Source organism: Saccopteryx leptura, chromosome 4 (assembly GCF_036850995.1).
Source record: "Saccopteryx leptura isolate mSacLep1 chromosome 4, mSacLep1_pri_phased_curated, whole genome shotgun sequence".
Taxonomy (NCBI): Eukaryota; Metazoa; Chordata; class Mammalia; order Chiroptera; family Emballonuridae; genus Saccopteryx; species Saccopteryx leptura.
In genome coordinates, this window is record NC_089506.1 from 28621549 (window position 1) to 28638597 (window position 17049).

General features: G+C 35.4%; 1 protein-coding gene and 1 non-coding gene across 2 annotated transcripts in view; one reads left to right on the forward strand and one right to left on the reverse strand.

The window, feature by feature from the left end:
* The window catches only part of KCNU1 (potassium calcium-activated channel subfamily U member 1), a 136367-nt gene that overhangs the window by 72950 nt on the left and 46368 nt on the right, over nt 1–17049 (forward strand). The window lies entirely within an intron of this gene.
* On the reverse strand, nt 14983–15120 carry LOC136404692 (small nucleolar RNA SNORA8). The gene has a single exon (XR_010751403.1). It is a non-coding gene; the product is annotated as a small nucleolar RNA SNORA8 (small nucleolar RNA).

Sequence of the window (17049 nt, forward strand, 5' to 3'; positions counted from 1 at the left end):
AAAGTTAAAATAATAGAGATCACATAAAGTGTGATTTCTCAGGACACAATAAATTTAAACTAGAATTCAATAACAAAAAAGGAGCTGAAAAATTCCCTAAATATGAGGAAATAGACAACTTCTAAATAATATGTGGGTCAAAAAAGAAGTATAAAGAGAACTAAAGAAAAATGAAAATACAAATTATAAAAATTAGTGGGTTAAAGCACTGCAATTTCTAAAGGGAACTTTATGACATTAAATACATATATTAGAAAAGAGGAGATTAATAAAATTAGATTAACATCAGAGAAATGATGGCATGAGAGATACTCCTCATCTCTCCCCTTGAAATTTCAACAAATTCTACAACTATCTGCAGAGAAAAAAATCCAGATGAACCTGAAATATACACACACTGGATAGACAAAGGTATGATCATGCAAGAAATTGACCTAAAGCACAGAAGAAAAAATAATACCAGAGGACTGAGTCTTTCTCCTTCCTCATGGACTTGAGGGAGGAAGGCACTGTTTGCACAGGCTTTGTCTCAGACTGGGAGGAGCCGAGTGGAGAGACTGGGGAGGAAGGAGCAGAGCAAGGGGCAACGACCAAAAATAGGGAGCAGGGCTGCTTCCCGACGTCTGCTGCACCGTGATTGCAGGGCTGAGCTATTACAGGCACAGTGTGCACACAAAGCCAGTGGCAAGTTCCCAAGAACTACAGTTGAATAGTTTGTGGAGATCAGTCCACAGGACACTGGAACATGCATTATTGCCCGCCCTGCCAGCACAATTTAGCCCTGTGGCACCAGACATGCTTGATCTGAGATCTGCACACCACCGGCTCTGATGCTTAGGCACTGGCTTGCTAGAGGGAGTTTAGTTTGTGTGGATGGGAAGCCCCTGATCTGCAATCTCTGCCACAGCTGGTACCAAAACTCAAGGATACTGGCTTGTGGCGTGCACTCCTGGCCCAGCCCAGGGCTGTGCTTGGAGAGCTTAGAGTGGTATCGGAGGAGGGACTGGACTCTGTCACCCCAGCTTCTCAGTTCTTTATTGCTCCCCTTGCTGTGAAAACAGCAATGGTGGCAGACCACCCTCCACTAAGTTTCCAGACTGCTCTCTCCTATGAGAGGCAGGGGAATCCAGAAACTAGATCCCCTGCTCTGTGGGGACGTGGGGGAGGGCCCTGAAGGACTCCTGGTCAGCCAGTGCTGGTATCATAAAGTTGCAAAGCCCTAGCAAAAAGACCCTCCTACCAATGCAAGGACTTTGCCTTCATCATTACAAAGGTGACAGCTAAGCCTTAACAGATGCCCCAAGAATCTCGCAGAGGCAAATCTTGTAGTGTAGTGCCTTCCAGAAAAAGGAATAATTATCTCTTATTGGAGTTATTAAAATATCACCTGCAAATGCCATCAAGGAAAAAACAATCAAATATGGATATACAAGATAGAGATGTAACTCAGATAGATGATGAAAATCCTCAGGAAAAAATTTCAATTACATGGAAACCTTGGAGCTTAATGACAGAGAATTCAAAATTGAAGCTCTAAGAATACTCAGTAAGATATAAGAAAACACTGAAAGGCAATTTAGTGAGCTCAAAAAACAACTTAATGAACAGTTTCACCAAGGAAACTGAAACTATAAAAAAAGAACCAAACAGAGATGAAAAACTCAATACATGAACTGAAAAATGAGATAACAAGCTATGCCAATAAAACAAGCCAGATAGAGTAGAGAATCAGTGACATTGAAGACAGGTGACTAGGAATACTTCAGAGAGAAGAGAGAAACAAAATAAAAAAAAAATGAGAAAGCCCTACAAGAATTGTCTGACTCTATCAGGAAGAACAATATAAGAATAATGGGTATATTAGAAGAGGAAGAGAGGAAAAAGGGAATGGAGAACATATTGAAACAAATAATCAATCAGAACTTCCCAAGCCTGTGGAAAGAGTTAGAGCCTTGAATCCAAGAAGCCAACAGAACACCGAGTTACCTCAACTTAAACAGACCTACTCCAAGGCACATCATAATGAAATTATCACAAATCAATAACAAAGAAAGAATTCACAAGGAAGCTAGGGAGCAGAAGGATATACATATAAAGGAAGGCCCATTAGGCTATCATCAGATTTCTCAGCAGGAACTCTAGAAGCCAGAAGAGAGTGGAACCCAACATTTAAAGTACTGAAAGAGAGGAACTACCAACCAAGAATACTATATCCATCAAAGTTATCCTTCAAATATGAAGGGAAAATGAAAACATTTACATACATACAGAAGCTGAGGGAATTTATCACCAGAAAACCCCCACTAATGGAAATACTAAAGGGGGTTATCCAACCAGATACAAAGAACAAAACAAGACAAATATGCAAGTAATAAATATTTAACAAAACCACAGTGAAAACAAGGATACTCTGTGACAACAATAACATAAAGGGGAGAGGATAAAGATTACCAGTAACATAAGAGGATGGAGTGCAGAAGCACTCATGAGATAATGGACTCTAATAAATATGATAATTTTTCTCCTAAAAACCTAATAGTAACCACCCCTGAAAATGCCACCACTGAAACACATAGCTTAAAAAAAGAAGAAACAGAAGATAGAAGTATGGAACACCATCAAATAAAACACAAATGACAGAAAAACATAAAAGAAGAACCAAACAAGACACAAAGCTATCAGAAAGCAGTATATAAAATGGCAATAGGAAATCCTCAAGTGTCAATAATTACACTAAATATAAATGGCTTGAACTCACAACTAAAGAGGCACAGAGTATCAGATTGGATCAAGAAGCAAAATCCAACAGTATGCTGCCTTCAAGAGACATATCTAAGCTACAAGAATAAAAATAGATTCAAAGTGAAAAGTTGGAAAACAATTTTCCAAGCAAATAATATCCAAAGAAAAGGAGTAGCTATACTGATATCTGACAATGCTGGCTACAGACAACAAAGGTAAACAGAAACAAGGATGGACATTGCATAATAATAAAAGGGACAGTGTATCAAGAAGACATAACACTCCTTAATATATATGCACCAAACCAAGGAGCACAACTACTAACTGATCTAAAAGTGCAAACCAAAAAAAAATATAATCATACTTGCAGACCTCAATACACCATTGATGGCTTTAGATCGTTCATCCAAACAGAAAATCAATAAAGAAATATCAGCCTTAAGTGAAGCACTAGAACAAATGGACATAATAGACATCTATAGGACATTTCATTCCCAATCGACAGAGTATACATTTTTCTCCAGTGTACATGGAACATTCTCAAGAATAGACCATATGCTGGGTCACAAAACCAACACCAACAAATTCAGAAAGATTAAAATTATACCAAGTATATTCTCTGACCATAAGGCTTTGAAACTAGAATTCAACTGCAAAAAAGAAGTAAACACGCCCACAAAAATGTGGAAATTAAACAACATACTTCTAAAAAATGAATGAGTCAAAGAAGAAATAAAAGATCAAAAGATATATACAGAGAAATGAAAATGACAGCATGACATCAGAATCTCTGGGATGCAGCAAAAGCAGTTAGAAGAGGGAAGTTCATATAATTAAATGCTTATATGAAAAAGCAAGAGAGAGTCTAACTAAACAAACTAACATCACATCTTAAGAAACTAGAAGAAGAACAAAGGCAACCCAAAACCAGCAGAAGAAAGGAAATAATAAAAATCAGAGCAGAAATACATAAAATAGAGAACAGAAAAACTATTAAAAAAGTTAATACAACAAAGAGCTGGTTCTTTGAAAAGATCAATAAAATTGACAAACCCCTGGCAAGACTCACTAAGGAAAAAAAAGAAAAGACTCATATAAACAAAATCCAAAATGATAAAGGAGAAATTACCACAGATATACAAAGATATACAAAGGATTATTGCAGAATACTATGAAAAATTATATGCCACCAAATTCAACAATCTAGAAGAAATGGATAAACTCCTAGAACAATACAATCTTCCTAGACTGAGTCATGAAGAAGTAGAAAGCCTAAATAGACTGATAAGCAGGGAGGAAATAGAAACAATTATTAAAAACCTCCCCAAAAATAAAAGTCTTGAGCCAGGTGGATATACTAGTGAATTCTACCAAACATTCAAAGAAGAATCGGTTCCTGTTTTATTCAGTCTTCCAAAAAATTGAAGAAGAAGCAATACTTCCAAAAACATTTTATGGGGCAACATAACCCTCGTACCAAAACCTGGCAATGACAACACATAAAAAGAAAACTACAGAACAATATCTCAAATATATTGCTAAATATACAGAATACAGATGCTAAAATACTAAACAAAATAATAGCAAATCAAATACAAGAACACATCAAAAACATAATTCATCATGATCAAGTGGGATTCATCCCAGAAACACAAGGATGGTTCAACATATGTAAAATGATTAACAATTAATGTAATACACCATATCAACAAAACAAAAAACAAAAACCATATGATCCTATCAATGATGCAAAAAAGGCATTCGATAAAATACAACATCCTTTTATGTTTAAAACACTCAACAAAATGGGTATAGAAGAAAAATACCTCAACATAATAAAGGGCATTTATGACAAACCATCAGCTAACATCATACTAAATGGTAAAATACTAAAAACTTCTCTAAAATCAGGAACAAGACAAGGCTATCCACTCTCTCCACTCCTATTCAACATAATGCTGGAAGTTCAAGCCAGAACAATCAGACAAGAGAAAGAAATAAAAGGCATTCATACTGAGAAAGAAGAAGTAAAGGTTTCACTTTTTGCAGATAACATAATCCTGTATATAGAAAAACCCTAAGACTCCACAGAAAAGCTATTAGAAATAATATATCAATACAGTAAGGTCACAGGATACAAAATTAATATACAGAAGTGTATTACTTTCTTATACGCCAACAATGAAACCTCAGAAAAAGAACTAAAAAAAATTCCTTTTACAGTAGCAACAACAAAAATAAAATACCTAGGAATAAACATAACAAAGAACGTAAAGGACCTATATAATGAAAACTACAGAGCATTTTTAAAGGAAATTGAAAAAGCCACAATGAAATGAAAAAATATTCCTTGTTTGTGGATAGGAAGAATAAATATAATTAAAATGGCCATACTACCCAAAGCAATATACAAATTTAATACAATTCCCATCAAAATTCCAATGTTATTTTTTAAAGAAATAGAACAAAAAAATCATCAAGTTTATATGGAACCATAAAAAACTTAAAATAACCAAAGTAATCCTAAGGAAAAAAAACGACACTGGAGGCATTACAATACCTGACCTCAAACTATACTACAAAGCCGCGATAATCAAAACAGCATGGTACTGGCAGAAAAATAGACACAGATCAATGGAACAGAATAGAGAGCCCCAAAATAAAACCACATATATATGGTCAAATTATCTTTGATAAAGAAGCCAATGAATTTGACTCCAATGGCAAGAGAAGTGAAGGCAAAAATTAATGAATGGGACTACATCAGACTAAGAAGTTTTTGCTCAGCAAGAGAAACTGATAACAAAATAAACAGAAAGCCAACTAAATGGGAAATGATTTTTTCAAACGACAGCTCAGATAAGGGCCTAATATCCAAAATATACAAAGAACTCATAAAACTCAACAACAAACAAACAATCCAATAAAAAAATGGGAAGAGGATATGAATAGACACTTCTCCCAGGAAGAAATACAAATGGCCAACAGATATATGAAAAGATGCTCATCTTCTTTAGCTATTAGAGAAATGCAAATCAAAACGGCAATGAGATACCACCTCACACCTGTTCGATTAGCTGTTATTAGCAAGTCAGGTAACAGCAAATGTTGGAGAGGCTGTGGAGAAAAAGGAACCCTCATACACTGTTGGTGGGAATGTAAAGTAGTACAACCATTATGGAAGAAAGTATGGTGGTTCCTCAAAAAACTGAAAATAGAACTACCTTATGACCCAGCAATCCCTCTACTGGGTATATATCCCAAAAACTCAGAAACATTGATACGTAAAGACACATGCAGCCCCATGTTCATTGCAGCATTGTTCACAGTGGCCAGGACATGGAAACAACCAAAAAGCCCATCAATAGATGACTGGATAAAGAAGATGTGGCACATATACACTATGGAATACTACTCAGCCATAAGAAATGATGACATCGGAACATTTACAGCAAAATGGTGGGATCTTGATAACATGATACGAAGCGAAATAAGTAAATCAGAAAAAAACAGGAACTGTATTATTCCATACGTAGGTGGGACATAATAGTGAAACTAAGAGACATTTACAAGAGTGTGGTGGTTACGGGGGGGGGGGGAGGGGGGAATGGGAGAGGGATAGGGGGTGGGGAGGGGCACAAAGAAAACAAGATAGAAGGTGACAGAGGACAATCTGACTTTGGGTGGTGGGTATGCAACATAATTGAACGACAAGATAACCTGGACTTGTTATCTTTGAATATATGTATCCTGATTTATTGATGTCACCCCATTAAAAAAATAAAATTATATATAAAAAAAAAAAAAAAAAAAAAAAAAAAAAAAAAAAAAAAAAAAGAAGCCAAAAACACACAATAGAGAAAAGAAAACCTCTTCAATAAATGGTGCTGGAAAAATTGGAAAGCCAAATGCAAAAGAATGAAACTTGACTACAGTTTATCTCCTTGCACAAAAATTAATTCAAAATGGATCAAAGAACTAAATATAAGATCTGAAACAATTACATAGAAAAAACATAGGTACTAAACTAATGGACCTTGGCCATAAAGAACATTTATGAATTTGACTCCAAAGCAAGTGAAGTAAAGGCAAAGATAAATGAATGGGACTACATCAGACTAAGAAGCTTCTGCACAGCAAAAGAAACTGTAAACAAAAAAAATAGGCAACCAACTAAATGGGAGATGATATTTTCAAACAACAGTTCAGATAAGGGACTAATATCCAAAATATATTATATAAAGAACTCACAAAACTCAGCAAAAAACAATCCAATAAAAAAATGGGAAGAGGACATGAACAGATGCTTCTCCCAAGAAAAAATACAAATGGCCAACAGATATATGAAAAAATGCTCATCTTCACTAACTATTCAAGAAATGCAAATCAAAACTACAATGAAATACCACCTCACAACTGTTAGATTAGCTATTATCAACAAAACAGGTAATAACAAGTTCTGGAGAGATTGTGGAGAAAAAGGAACCCCCATTCACTGTTGGGGGGAATGTAAATTAGTGCAACCATTATGGAAGAAAGTATGATGGTTCCTCAAAAAATTAAGAATAGAACTACCATATAACCCAGCAATCCCTCTACCTACAAAACTTGTAAACATGGGTACATAGAGACACATGCAGCCCCATGTTCATTACAGCATTGTTCACAGTGGTCAAGTCATGGAAACAGTCAAAATGCCCTTCAATAGAGGATTAAATAAAGAAGATGTGGTACATATATACTATGGAATACTACTCAGCCATAAGAAATGATGACATAGTATCATTAAGACAACATGGATGGACCTGAATAACATTATACTGAGTGAAATAAGTAAATCAGAGAAAGTTAAGAACTGTATGATTCCATACATAAGTGAGACACAAAATTGAGACTCATGGACCTAGTCAGGGGTGCAGTGGTTACCAAGGGGAAGGGAGGGGTAAGGATGGATGGGTAGAAGGGGAGGGGCTTAAAGAGAAACAAAATATAGGGTGACAGAAGATGATTTGACTTTGGGTGATGGGTATACAACATAATTGACTGTCCAAATGATGTGGAGATGTTTTCTCTAAATCTATGTACTCTGATTGACCAATATCACCATGTTAAATTTAATTGCCTAAATAAAAAAAAAAGAGGAGAGAATTAAAATCAATAATCTAAACTTCTACCTCAAGAAACTAGGGGAAAAATAATAGGCCTGAAGCAAACAGAAGAAAAGTAATAAAATTGAGTGATAAATTCATTAAAATGAAAACAGGAAAAGGAAAGAGAAAATCAACAAAACCCAAAGGTAATTCTTTGAACATATTAATGAAATTTATAAACTTACAGCCAGGCTAAAGAGAAGGATCATAACTCCTGGTCTGTAGGCATAAAAGGATAATTTGAAATGCTATGAACTTGATGCAAAAATCTGATAATTTAAATTATATGGAACAATTCCTTGAAAGATACTGAGTACCAAAACTCACACAAAGAGAAGTAATATTTATTAAATAAATGTTCCAGTGGTTAACAAAACCCACTACCTTTCCATTTTTCCACCATCCCCAAAGCACCAAGCCCAGGAAGTTTCACTGGTGAATTCTACCAAACATTTAAGACAGGGGTCCCCAAACTTTTTACACAGGGGGCCAGTTCACTGTCCCTCAGACCGTTGCAGCCTGGACTATAAAAAAAACTATGAACAAATCCCTATGCACACTACACATATCTTATTTTAAAGTAAAAAAACAAAACGGGAACAAATACAATATTTAAAATAAAGAACAAGTAAATTTAAATCAACAAACTGACCAGTATTTCAATGGGAACTATGCTCCTCTCACTGACCACCAATGAAAGAGGTGCCCCTTCTGGAAGTGTGGCCAGGGCTGGATAAATGGCCTCAGGGGGCCGCATGCGGCCCACGGGCCGTAGTTTAGGGACCCCTGATTTAAGAAATACCAGTTCTTTCCAATCATTTAAAAAAAAATGAGAAGAGCGTATACTTCCTAACTCAAGGCCAGCATTATCTTAAAAACAAAACAAAACAAAACCCCAGATATTTATAGTACAAGAAAGAAAACCTATAGGCTGACATCTCGTAAGAACATAATGCAAAAATCATCAACAAAATAAAGGCAACTCAAATGCAACAATGTATAAAAATGACCATGCAGTATGACTATGTTGGTTTTATTACAGCTATGCAAAACAAAACAGGTTCAACATTGAAAGTTTATCAATATAATCAACTACGTCAACAGACTGAAGTAGCAAAATCATATAGTTATTTTAATTGATGCAAATAAAGCACTTGACAAAATACAACACTCACTCATGATTTTTAAAAATCTCAACAAATTAGGAAAAGAGAAGAACTAATAAAGAATACCTACGAAAATACCTACAGGTAACATCATATATAATAGAAACTGAATGTTTCTCCCTTAAGATCATGGACCAGGCAGGATATACCCTGTCATCTCTCCTATTTCACAACCTACTGGATGTCTTAGCAAGTAAAATAAGGCAAGAAAAGGAAAATAAAAGTTATATAGATTGGAAAGAAGAAAATAAAATGATCTTTCTTCACAGATGCCAAAATAAGTAAAAGCTTTTAACAGTCAATAACAAAACAAAACATTTAATTAAAAATGGGCAAAATAACTGAAAGGACACATTAACAAAGAAGATATATGGATGGGAATTAAACATATGAAAATATGCTTGTTATGTGTCATTACTGAGTTGCAAATTAAAACAAGATACCACTACCTATATATTTATATGACTAAAATTCAAAAAAACTGACAATACCAATTTCTCCCAAGTATGCATTACAACAGGGGCTCTCATTCATTGATAGTAGAAAGGTAAAATGGCAGTTATTTTGAAAGACAATTTCATGGATTCTTACAAACTAAACATTGTCTTACCATGTGATCCAGTAATTGTGCTCCTAGTATTTACCCAACTTCTTTGAAAACTGATGTCCTCATAAAAACCTGCATGTGAATGTTATAGCAACTTATTCATAAACACCAAAAACTGCAAGCAGTGAAAATATCCTTTAATAGGTGAATGGATAATAAACTGTGCTTTATCTAAAGAATAGAATTTTTATTCAGCAGTTTTAAAAAATGAACTATCAAGCCACAAAGAGACATGGATGAATCTAAAGTGCTTTTTGCTAAGGGAAGTCTGTATGAAAAGGCTACATACTGTATGATTCATGGAAAGAACAAAACTATAATGGTAGTAAAAACAAAAGTCATTACCTACCCATCAAAACTTAGGCTAAATTGTTGCCTCTAAATAAAATAAAATAAAATTTGTGTATGTTTTGAAACATAGCATGATGTTCCATTTGTTCTCCAATGAATTCATTTTACTGCAGAAATATACTTTTTCAAATAATGTTCAATACTTTTGCTTCTGTAAATGTTGATATCAACATTTAAATGGGAAAAGCAGGCAACATTTGCTTGCTTTCAAGCCTTCTCAGAGGATGATATTCATTTGGTTATTTGCCACACATTAGAGTCTGATTTTCAGCTTGATAGGGTTTGATTTGGCCTTCCAGGAAAGGATGTATACCAAACAAGTGTGCATATTACTTTATAATAAAACTATAAACATAAACTCTCAAGCTGGCATGGCCAGAGCATCCCCCTTATTAACAGAACAACAATGGGATCTTATACAAGGTACCAAGCTTCCTAAAATTCCTCATCTGAAAATGAGGTCATTGCAGAGTTGCTATGAGCATTAGCAATAATAACTGTAAAGTGCCTAGCACAGTACCTTCCAAGTAGTGCTTACTCATTACATGGTACCTATTGTAAAACAGATTATAATCTGAAATTTGCCTGAAGAATGTGAAATTAGAGCAAAATGAGTGAGTTGAGTGATTCTTATGCCAATCACAGCCTGTTGCAATTACATTTCAGTACCAGAGTCCTGCTTCCAACCTGTTGCCTGAGGAGTTTGAGCCCAAGAACAAGGGAAACTTTCCCTATGGTTAGAAGTTAGATAGGTGATATTGTCTCTAGCTACTCTTTTTATTTTCTAGAATCTAGCTAGATTAAAGAGCATTTATTCAGGTAATATTTCTTCAAAAATAGTACATATTAAATCCATTTGCTAAATAACAGTTATATTCAACCTACTATCCTGAACATTTTCCCCTGGAACTTGGGGACTTTAGATAATACCTTGGCTTGCTCTCATATATAGCTAGTGGTAGTCATCATGGGGATTCTATTACACTAAATTTCACCATCTATTTCCCATTTTTTAGACAGGGGTGCATTTCACTGTACTTACCACATACCTACAAATAGATATGAATTTCCCTAAAGATCATGGAAGGTAAAAGCTGTAAGAAAGTTGAATTTTATTTTTGAGTTTGAATTTCTTAGGAATAAGAGTGGTGGTCTGGACTTATAACTTTCTTACATCAATAACATATGGTAACAAAACTTGACAAGTTTAAGAATACACTCAATATGCTAGCTTCCACAGCACATGTACTAAACATACAATCAATGTCTATCATCAGTTACTTAGTCTTCAATCAGTAAGTCAACAAATATTTACTGGGAATTCAATGGATGTTCCAGTATTTTCAATGTGCCAGACACTGCGCCGAAAGCTAGAACACATACGTGGTCTTTGTTCTTATGGAAATCAGTCAACTATATAGAGGTTCTCTGTAAGCCTTATGGAAGAAATTTCAATAGTCCCTCATCCTCTATAAATTTCAGTGTCATGCTATACTCATAATAACTGCAAGATATTTTCAACCTCAGTGAGTCAGAACTCTTGGAATGAATTATTCTGCATAGGTTTACCTAGAAGTTACCTAAGCATCGTTATTGTTCACATAATTTAGATAGAGATAATCCTAGAAACGTTGTAGGTATTTTACTGATTCTTTGTGGAAGAATGTGTTGAATATAACTTCTTCTAGATTATTCAATTACCATTAGTAATTATATGTATTATAGTACACAGAGCAGTTATAGTTCATTAAATTGAAGGGGGATTTGACCATGCAGGAAAATAATAGTAGAGACAACTCTGGAAGTTACTTTCCTCCCTTGCCCCAGAGTGTGCTGCTGTTTCTGCTGTTTGTTTAGTAACTTTCCTGAACTAATTCTCTAATGTCGATCTTCTTTGCTGTGTACTGACACTGAACCCTCTACTCATTCAGCTTCGTGGTTAGCAAATGACTGCACTGAGATTTCCCTGAATCATTAAGTCTCTCTGCCAGTGCCAAAGGGTCCTATGTACGTGTTGGAGAGTGCCTTTAACACACTAGAAGTTTACATATCTTCCTTAGTCTTTATTTTCTGCTTGTGCAGAGTCTCAAGGTCAGCCAGAAGTAAGAGAAGGGATTAAGGATGTCTCAAGTGTTCCTGGGTATTATGTACATGTGGTTTTCTTTTAGGTCCCTAGAACAAATTAGTCAAAATTGTTCAAAACCCCCAGCGGACTTATTCTCTAGCTTTTCCATTTAAAGATTTTGGTTTGCCTCTTGCTTGCCACACTGTTATCTCTACCTCAGGTATCTGGAATTTTAAGCAATTCTGCTCATCGTTGTTGTTTTTTGAAAATTCCCCAAAGTAACCAACTGTCCCCAGTGAGAAAATGGAGTCACGTCAAATAATGACAAGGGTTTTGATTATTTTTCTCGAGAGAATGGCCTTAAGAGGAAATAAATGATATTTTCTGTGAATAGAGCTTTTTGAAAAGCTCAGATCCATTTTACCCTCTGTAGTGGTTACTTGATTGCTAGTTTTCTTGGCTACCTTGATGATGAGTCCGTTGGACTTCAAGGCTACTGTAGAGATGAAGAAAGTGGGGTGGAAAAAGGCAAGTTAAAATGCCACAAAACTCACCAAGATTCTGCCATTTTTCTTGAATTAAGCACTTTGGATTCTTTAAGCTTTTGGTTAATTCCCATGGTTGTAAAAAAGTTGAATTTGAAAATATTTACCAGTGTTCTTACTGATTTTATGAAAGAGGAAATTTTTAGAGGTCCTTACTGCCATTCTGGAAGTGCTTTTCTTCAGGGCTACTGTTTTTTCCAGCTTGTTTTTCATCTTGCTATTAAAATTTCTGTGATCCCTTAAGCAGATATAAAACCATCTCTTCATCACAAATGGTCTTTTTAACTATAATTTACCACTTTTAATATTAAAATTTAAAAAAAACATGCTAAAATTACAGATAATGCATGTAAAGATTTACCATTAACGAGTGCCATAGGGACTATGTGATATCTTTGGTCTGTCAGGGTCTGGTCTAGCTCAAGATTCAGAAAATTATGGCCTGAAGGCCAAATCAGGCCCACCACTTGTGAGTGTATTGGTTTTAATGGCAAAGTCATATGTTTAATTTACAATGGCCATATAGCTGTGCTAAAAGAATGTAGTATATATTGACAGATTAGGCACTAATCCTAGTTCACAGGAAAGCACTGGTTTAAAAATTAAAAGTTTATTTCATCACAGCAGAATTTGAAACCAAATTTTACTTAAGAGCGTGGTTCATTTGGTAGCCAAGAAAAAGGAAGTTATTTACTGATAGTGACTCAATTAAATTGTTATATTTGATTAAAACAGCCAAGAATTGTGTTCAGAGAAGATAAAATTGTTTAATATCATAAACCTTTCTGCAAAAAACATTTGCTTGAAGAGTTGATAGTGGGAGAAATATCAATAGTCAATTTTTTAAAAAGACATGATTTTGAGTAGTTTCCTTTGACTCCTTTGGAGATGACAAATGCAACTGATACTGTCTAGTTGTTTATGAAAGGAGCTACTGAGTTTGAGAAATTACCCTCCTCTATAGTCTGTCTACATGACACAACTACCTGTGAAAATATATTCAAAAAAGTTGAGAAAACACTAATTCAGCACAATCTGAAGTGGAATCTGCTAAGATGTATTACAATTGATAGTGGTAAAAATACATGTGGAGAAAAATGATGCATAAGATAACAGAATGAAAAATAATAGATAAGAATAGGTAAAATTTTTGCTTAGACAAATTTATAAAACTTGTGAAATGCAAGGTATGTAAAGACTGTTTATTCATTGTATCATTTATTAGCATATAATTTTGTAGATAATAACTGAATTTATCATAAATTATTTAGTCATTAGTGTCAAAAGGGAACTTCATTTGCTCTTGTAAACTTCACCATTGCTTGTTCTGTGAATTTTGTCAGAAACAGGAATTGCATATCCTGACTTGCCCTACCACAAAGCAGTTCAAGATTTTAGCAGTGTTTAAGATTTCTTGTAATTTTTTTTTACTAAAATTCTTCTGAATGAAAAATTTCATCAATCACTATTGAATACTAAGTTGCTTTAAAACTTGCATTCACTGAAGAATTCATCATTTTTCTTAACAAAAACATAAAATTAAAAAAAAAAAAACAGAGCTTATATGTAAAATGTATGCTATGATAAAGTCATTACAATGACAGTTAATGTTCTTTCAATCACATGTCTGGCTTTTTTATACATTTTTTTATGATTTCAAGTTAAAACAAAGTGAGATAATTATTTCCACAGAAATTTACAATGGGCATATTTTCTAATTCAGTTCCAGCAGTTTTATTTTGGGGGGGTGAGGGGACCTTGATGCAAATGCAAAGGAAATTTTTATATTTTTAAGTTCATTTAACTGCTATTGAGGGGTATCCACCTAACCTTAAATTGCAAGTGATTAATCTGCTATATAATGACATGCTAAAAGCAACTATCGAGAGAAGAGTCTAACAGAATTCTATAAATGCCTTCTAACTGATGGGTATGCTCAATTAGAATCATATACTTAGGGCATACTATCAATATTTGGAAGTACCTGTCTGTGTGAAATAAAAACATTTTTAAAGATGATATATACTAAATCTCATTAGGGTCAGTGTTAACATATAACCGTTGCAATTGATTTTGATAATAGAGAACATTAAATTTAAATGCCAATTAAGAAAAATTCTTTTTAAATTTTTTCCTTTTCATTAGTAGATCTGTAATATAAAAATTATGCTTATTATTCTTGCATTTTGAAGACTTTCAATAAAAAAGTTTGAGCATTTTTCTTTCTTTTGCTATACAATGACCTACATGCAATCAGTTTTGCCTCTTGGTTTGCAAAGCTTCCACATTTTTACAATCTGGCCCTTCACTAAAAATAGGAAAGGTAAATGCACTGTCAGTTCTGTTTTTTTTTTTATACTGTATCAATAGAAATACCAGGTTTAGCATGCACAAAGCCAAGAAAACCAACGATGCCAGATACTGAATTTCTATTGCACTGTGCTTTGAACACCCAGCAGGAATAAACTACTGAATGTAGATACCATGCAGTGCAAAGTTCTGTTTTAGATAGTTAAGTTGACCCTTATCACATCAGATGTCTGGAAATAATAGATAAAAATAGGTAAAATTATTTTAGGATAATTTTGTAAAAGCAATAATTCTCATTTTAAACTATTACTGGCCCTGGCCAGTTGGCTCAGCGGTAGAGCGTCGGCCTGGCGTGCAGAAGTCGGGTTCGATTCCTGGCCAGGGCACATAGGAAAAGTGCCCATTTGCTTCTCCACCCCCCTCCCCCTCCTTCCTCTCTGTCTCTCTCTTCCCCTCCCGCAGCCAAGGCTCCATTGGAGCAAAGATGGCCCGGGTGCTGGGGATGGCTCCTTGGCCTTTGCCCCAGGTGCTAGAGTGGCTCTGGTTGCAACAGAGCGATGCCCTGGAGGGGCAGAGCATCGCCCCCTGGTGGGCAGAGCATCGCCCCTGGTGGGCGTGCCGGGTGGATCCCGGTCGGGCGAATGCGGGAGTCTGTCTGACTGTCTCTCCCCGTTTCCAGCTTCAGAAAAATACAAAGAAAAACACCCCAAAAAAACCTATTACTGAAATTTCTGAGTTTAGATTAAAAGGTTGTTGAAGAACTTATACAAGTAGAGGTGAATAAAGAGTGCCCACATGCAGACTCTTCAATGACATAATGTCAATTATGAGATTATAAATATTTATATTTATATTAAGTATCTGTATATTCTGATCTATAATAGCCAGAAGCCCTTAGCTGAAAACCCTAGACAATGCACTATCTTCCATTTGGTTTACAAGAGCAGTAAGAAATACCTGCATGTACTTATACCTTCTGGATGACTAGCAGTTATCCATAGGGTGGTATTGTATCTGCTGCAAGACATAGCAAGAAAGTGCAACTCAAAACTCACCTATCAGCCTGCACAATGGTAAAGGAGAAATTTAAGTGAGACAGAAAAATTTTATTGCTAAAAGGTGCGTGTGTGTGGTGATTTTTATTTTTAAAACTTTTTTAAATTGAATTTATTGGGGTGACATTAGTTAAGATATTTATACAGGTTTCAGGTGCCCAGTTCTACAACACATCTCTGTAGACTGTAATTTATAGAAAAGTTCCCAGAAAGTTTGGAGAATCATATTTATATTCTTATTCTCTCTCTTTCTTCTGTTTCTCTTCCCTCCCCTCCCCGCCCCTCCCCTCCCCGCCCCTCCCCTTCCCTCCCCTCCCCTCCCCTCCCCTCCCCTCCCCTCCCCTCCCCTCCCCTCCCTTCCCCTCCCCTCCCCTCCCCTCCCCTCCCCTTCCTTCCCCTCCTTTTCCCTTCCTTTCCCTTTCCTTCCCTCCTCTCCTCACCTCTCGCCTTCTCTTCCTTTCTTTTCTCTTGTCTTTTTCTCCTCTCTCTCCCTGTCCCCTTTCCTCTCTCTTATAAGTGGCTACAACTAAGTAAACAATATTGGAAAAGCAAAAAATGACTTTTAAAAGTTTCTTCTGAAGTAGTAGTGGTAAGAGATGAGTCATTCAGATGGTTTCTTAAAGTGAAAGGCCTCAGCTGCAAGAAATTCAGATATGAATGTCACACAAAAGACCAGTCAAGGAGTTGATGTGTTACAGAAAGCTAATTTTAAATTAAAGGTGAACAAAACAGTATGAACATTCTACTTTTTTTTCTCTTATTCTGATTCATCATTAATTTAAAAACCTAAATCATAGGAAATGTCTAGGAAAGCATGCTTACGACCCTCCAGCCTTATTAATGCTGCCTCACCCTGAGACTCCTGTCTCCCACTAAAAAGCCTGATTCTTACCTTTCATCCCTAAAAACTGCCCTGCTTTAATCACTCCTTCTTGTTAAAGAATGCTAACCATAACCTTTTCCTTCCCACCAGAGACCCCTAATTGTAACTTTTCACCTTTAATTAAGGCATGCCACTTTTTTAAAATAGCCATCAGGTAACACATAGAGCAGGAGGG